This window comes from Mus caroli, chromosome 9 (genome assembly GCF_900094665.2).
Source record: "Mus caroli chromosome 9, CAROLI_EIJ_v1.1, whole genome shotgun sequence".
In the NCBI taxonomy this organism is placed as follows: Eukaryota; Metazoa; Chordata; class Mammalia; order Rodentia; family Muridae; genus Mus; species Mus caroli.
Window position 1 is genome coordinate 14,772,361 of NC_034578.1, and position 5,775 is coordinate 14,778,135.

The window sequence follows — 5,775 nt, forward strand, 5'->3', positions numbered from 1 at the left end:
TATCAGGGTCCTTTCAGCAAACGCTTGCTAGTGTATGCAATGGTGTCATACTTTGGAGGCTAATTATCCACTATTCTGTTATGGGACATCTGGGTTGTTTCCTGCGTCTGATTATCACAAACAAAGCTGCTATGAACATAGTGGAACAAGTACCCCTGAGGCATGGTGGCTCATCTTTTGGATATATGCCCAAGAACTGTATAGCTGGATCTTCAGGTAGATTTATTTTCAATTTTCTGAGGAATCTCCAGATTGATTTCCTGAGTGTTTGTACTAGTTTGCAATTTGATGTTGGCTATTAGCTTTACCTTTATTGCCTTTATTATGTTTAGATACGTGACATGTATCCCTGATCTGCTCCAGACTTGTAACATGAAGGGATCTTGAATTTGGCAAAGATTTTTTCACTATCTAATGAGCTGAATATGTGATTTTTTGTTTGTTTATATGGTGAATTACTTTGATGGATTTTTATATATTAAACTTTCTTTGGATCCCTGGTTTAAAACCTACTTAATAATGGTTGATGAAGTTTTCCAAGTATCCATGGATTTGATTTGTGGGTATTTTTGCATAAATGTCTTCAAGGGAGATTCATCTAAAATTCTATTTCTTTGTTGAGTCTTCAGGTATCAAGGTGACTTGGCCTCATAGAGTGAGTTTGTCAATCTTCCTTCTGCTTCTCTATTGTGATGTAGGTTTAGGGGTTGTGGTATTTAGTCTTCTTTGAAAATCTTGTGGAATTTTGAGCTAAAAAATCTGGCTCTGGACTTATTATTAATTATTATTATTTGATTGGGAAGCTTCTAATGACTGCATTGCTTTCCTTAGTGTTGATAATAATATTTAGATAGTTTATCTGATCTTGATTTAATTTTGGTAAGTGATATCTATCAAGAAAATCACCCATTTCATTTAGATTTTCCAATTTTGTAGAGTGTAGGCTTTTGACATAACATCTAATGATTTTTAAAAAAAAATTCCCCCAGTGCCTGTTGTTATGTCTTCCCTTTAATTTATGATTTTGCTAAATTTGGTACTGTCTCTCTGTCTTTAAATTAGTTTGGCTAAGGGATTTTAGAAAATCTTGTTGATTTTCTCAAAGAACCAATTCCTGTTTTTGTTGATTCTCTGTATTGTTTTCTTTGTTTCTAAATGATTGATTTCAGCCCTGAGTTTGTAGTTTGATTATTTTATGCAGTCTACTCCTCTTGGATGTGCTTCTTTTATTTTATTTTATTTATGTTTTTTTGTTTGTTTGTGAATATGCTCAGTGCTATGAACTTTCCTCTTAGCATTGTTTTCATTGTATTCCATATGTTTGGGTATATTTTCCCTTTATTTTCATTGAATTCTGGAAAGTCTTTGATTTTTGTTATTTCTTCTTACCCCAGTGGTCTGTGGGTAGAGAGTTCTCCAGTTCTATGAGTTAAAAGGCCTTCCGTTGTTTATCTTGTTCTTGAGGTCCACCTTTAATATATAGTGAGCTGATAAAATGTATGGAGTTTATTTCAAACTTTTTATTCTTTTTTAAATTTTAAAAAGTTTTTAAAACTTATTCATTTATTTTAAATTTCTTTTTGTCTTTACAGTGTACTCATTGATCCCCTCCCACAGTTCCTCATTCCATTCTTCCTCTGCTCTATCTTCAAGAGGATGTCCCCCAATGCCTCCTCATTTCCTGGGGCCTCAAGTCTCTTGAAGATTAGGTACATCTTCTCTCACTGAGGTCAGACCAGGCAGTCCTCTACTATATATGTGTCAGCAGCCTTGAAATAGCTCATTTATGCTGCCTGGTTGGTGACTCAGTATCTGAGAGATCTCAGGGGTGCAGGCTAGTTGAGACTGTTGGCCTTCCTATGGGGTCACCCTCCTCTTCAGCTTTTTTCAGCATTTCCCTAATTCAACCACAGGGGTCCCTGACTTCAGTCCAATAGCTGGGTGTAAAAATCTGCAACTATCAGTCAGCTGTTTGTTCAGCCTTTCAGAGGATATCCATATTAGGCTCCTGTCTGAAAGCACAACACAACATCAGTAATAATGTTTAGTTTCTGTTTGTTGACATATCCATTGGTGATAGTGGAGTGCTGAAATCCCCCACTTTTAATGTTTATGATTCAATGTGTGATTTAAGCTTTAGTGGTATTTCTTTTATGAATGTTGGTGCCCTGGAATTGGGATATGCATATATATATATATATATATGTATATATATATATATATATATATACACACACACACACACACAGACACACACACACACACAGATTTGGTGAATTTTTCCTTAGATGAGTATGGTGTCTTTCTCTGTCTCTTTTGATAATTTTTGCTTGAAAGTCTATTTTATGAGATATTAGAATGGCTACTCGAGCTTGTTTATTGGGTCCATGTGCCTGGAAGAAGTTTTTCTATCTCTTTACTCTGAGCTAAGGTCTCTTTATTGATGAGATTTGTTTCTGCTATCCAGAAGAATGATGGATTCTGTTTTCACATCTGTTCTGTTGGCCTGTGTATTTTTTTTATTGAGGGATTGAGTCCATTAATGTTGAGAGATATTAATATCAAACAAATGTTAGTTCCAGTTGCTTTGATATGGGTGGTATTAGTATGTATGTGTGTGTGTTTCTATTCTTTTGGTTTTACTGTAAAATTATTATTTTTGTTTTCTATGGTGTAGTTATACTTTATGTATTGCAATTTTCCTTCTAGTATCCTTTGTATGGCTGGATTCATGGAAAGATATAATTTAAACTTGTTTTTGACATGGAATATCTTGTTTTTTCCATCTATAGATATTTTAATTAATTATTTTATTTATCTGCATCCCAAATGTTGCACCGCTCCTGGGCCCCCTTGCAAAGTTCTTTCTTTGTGCCCCCTTCCCTTCTCCTTTGAGAGGGTGCTCCCCTAGTACCTTCCCACATTGGGACATGAAGTCTTACAGGATTAGAAGCATTCTCTCCCACTGTGGTCAGACAAGGCAGCCTTTTGTTTCATATGTGCCAGGGGTCTTGAACCAGCCTGTGAATGCTTTTGGTTGGTGGCTCAGTCTCAGGGAGCGAGCTCTAATGGGTTCAGGTTAGATGACATTGTTGATTTTTCTGTGGGGTTTTCATTTCATTCAGTTCCTTCAATCTTTCCCCTAGCTTTTCCATAGAGGTCTCCAACATTTGTTCAGGGCTTGGCTGTGAGCATCTGCATGTGTCTCAGTTAGCTGCTAGGTAGAACCTTTCAGAGGGCAGCCATCCTAGACTCCTGTCTGCAAGCACAACATAGCATCAGTAATAGTATCAGGGACTAGTGCCCACTGCTGAGGACAGAATACAATGACAGGGACTACCTGCAGTAGGCTGAGATGGAGACATCTCGGTAGCCTTCATCAGCTCTTCTTCAGTTGTTTCCATTTCTCCTAACCTTAGACAAGGGCTGTATTTCATTTGTGTGTGTCTGTTTTTCAATTGGCTTTGGTGTGCATAATTATTTTATTTGATTTTCTTACTTCTTTCTCCTTCTGCTCTGGTGAATTATGTGAAACTAGATGTTCCTTGATGTAATGATTCTTAAACAATTAAAAAATTGAGGCAAGGGGAACAGCACAGCACAGTCCTAATGGCCCAGGTGTATGCTGTGTGTTCTCATTTTGGAAACAATGTAATAACTGCACAAAGGTAGTTCAAGATTAATTCTTGACTTGCAAAGAAAGTTTGAAGAAATTACTTGAAAATGAAATTCAGCCAACATTAGGACCCCAAGAAAGGGAAAAACCATTAAAGTTATGAAATAAGTTTTGCCCAACATTTGACAGCAGTTCTTGGATAAACAATATAGAATATGTATAATCTTATATTAGTAAAACTAAGTCAAAACACTGGGACTCTTAGGAGAGTCATTGTGTGCAATGTGCAGAAATAGAATTGAGTTGAGGGTTTACTTGGTTCTTTCTGGCTACTGCCTGGCAGCTTTGCCCATGTCATTTATCATTAGAGCTTTACAAGAAAATGCATGTAGCTGACCTCGGAGCTCTGAACTCTGAAGTATAATAAGTTAAAATTTAAATAATGACAACTTTGCAATTATTATTATTTTGGCTATAAGCTTGGGAGTTGGGAATCTTGAAACTTTGGGGTACAATTGTAATTCTTGATTCTTTGTGGGACATGGTTATTCTTTTGAGTTTGATTTGAAAATGACTATAGGATGTCTTTTTATTTTTACCTGCTTTTGGAGTATCAATAAAAGACTGGGGCAAGAGAAAGGCAAGAGAGCAAGTAGTGAGCAAGTAGAGAGTGAGTGAGGAACATGTGAGGTAAATGTAGAGAATAAATGAAGAATGAGAGAGGGTGAGCATGAGAAGAGAATGTGAAGAGTGAGTGAAGAGAGAATGTGAGGTGTGTATGGACATTGTGTTTGTGATTGAAAGGAGAGGTCATGTGCTGTGTGTGAGAGATGTGTGTAAACAGTGTGTGTGAGAGTAAAAAAGGAACACACAGAGGTGTGTATGAGTGTGAGATTTCAAGAAAAGAAAAGTTCACAGGAGAAAAGCAGAGTACACAGGAGAATGCAGTGTGTGCAGCCTCAGACTGCAAGAGAATGAGTGAGAAAGAGCAGAGAATGAGAGAGAAGAGAGAGAAAATTTAAGCCTTGAAAAATTGCCTGTCAGCTTGAACCCAAAAATTAGTTCATGTATATTTACTTTGAACCTTTCAGATATCCCTGATTCCAGTTGAGAACTCAGATCCTGTGTCAAGGCTGGACCCTGACAGTCCACCAATGTGATGGGTGCCAAGTTGGATAGATCACTGTATTTCTATTTCTTCAGTTTCTGCTCCATTTTTTCCCTGCATTTCTTTTTCACAAGAGCAGTTTTGGGTGAAGTTTTGTAGGTGAGGTGATGTCTCCTTCTATGTGGGTCCTGTTTGACAACTAGAGATGGTCTCTTCAGGTTCTATATCCCCACTATTGGGATTTTGGCTAAGGTCAACCACCTTGAGTCCTGACAGTTTTCTCCATCTTTGGTCTGTGGACTTCTTAGTTGTTACCCCCATGCCCTACGCCTGGCACTTGCCTATTTCCATTCATTTTCCTCGGTATCTGGGTCACTCTCCTGTCTCTCCCCATACCATATCCTGAACTCCACCCCCATTCCATTCCAGTACAAGCTTTTCTGATATAGTGGAACATCTTTTGGGTATATACCCAGGAGCATTAAAGCTGGGTCTTCAGGTAGAACTTGCTCCAATTTTTGAGGGATAGCCTGATTGATTTCCAGAGGCATTATAGAAGTTTGCAATCCCACCAGAAATAGAAGAGTGCTCTCCTTTCTCCACATTGTCACCACCATGTACTGTTGCTTGAGTTTTGGTTATTAGCTCTCTGTCAAGTGTAGGGTTACTGAAGATCTTTTCTTAACCTCTAGGGTGCCATTTTGTCCATTTGACAGTGTCATTTGCCTTACTGAAGCTTTTTAGTTTCCAGAGGTCCCATTTATCTGGTGTTAATCTTAAAGCCTGAAACATTTGTACTCTGTTCAGGAAATTTTCTTTTTCTTTTTTTTTTTTTTAATATTTTTATTAGGTATTTTCCTCACTTACATTTCCAATGCTATCCCAAAAGTCCCCCATACCCTCCCCCCGACTCCCCTACCCACCCACTCCCACTTTTTGGCCCTGGTGTTCCCCTGTACTGGGACATATAAAGTTTTCAAGTCAATGGGCCTCTATTTCCAGTGATGGCCAACTAGGCCATCTTTTGATACATATGCAGCTAGAGTCAAGA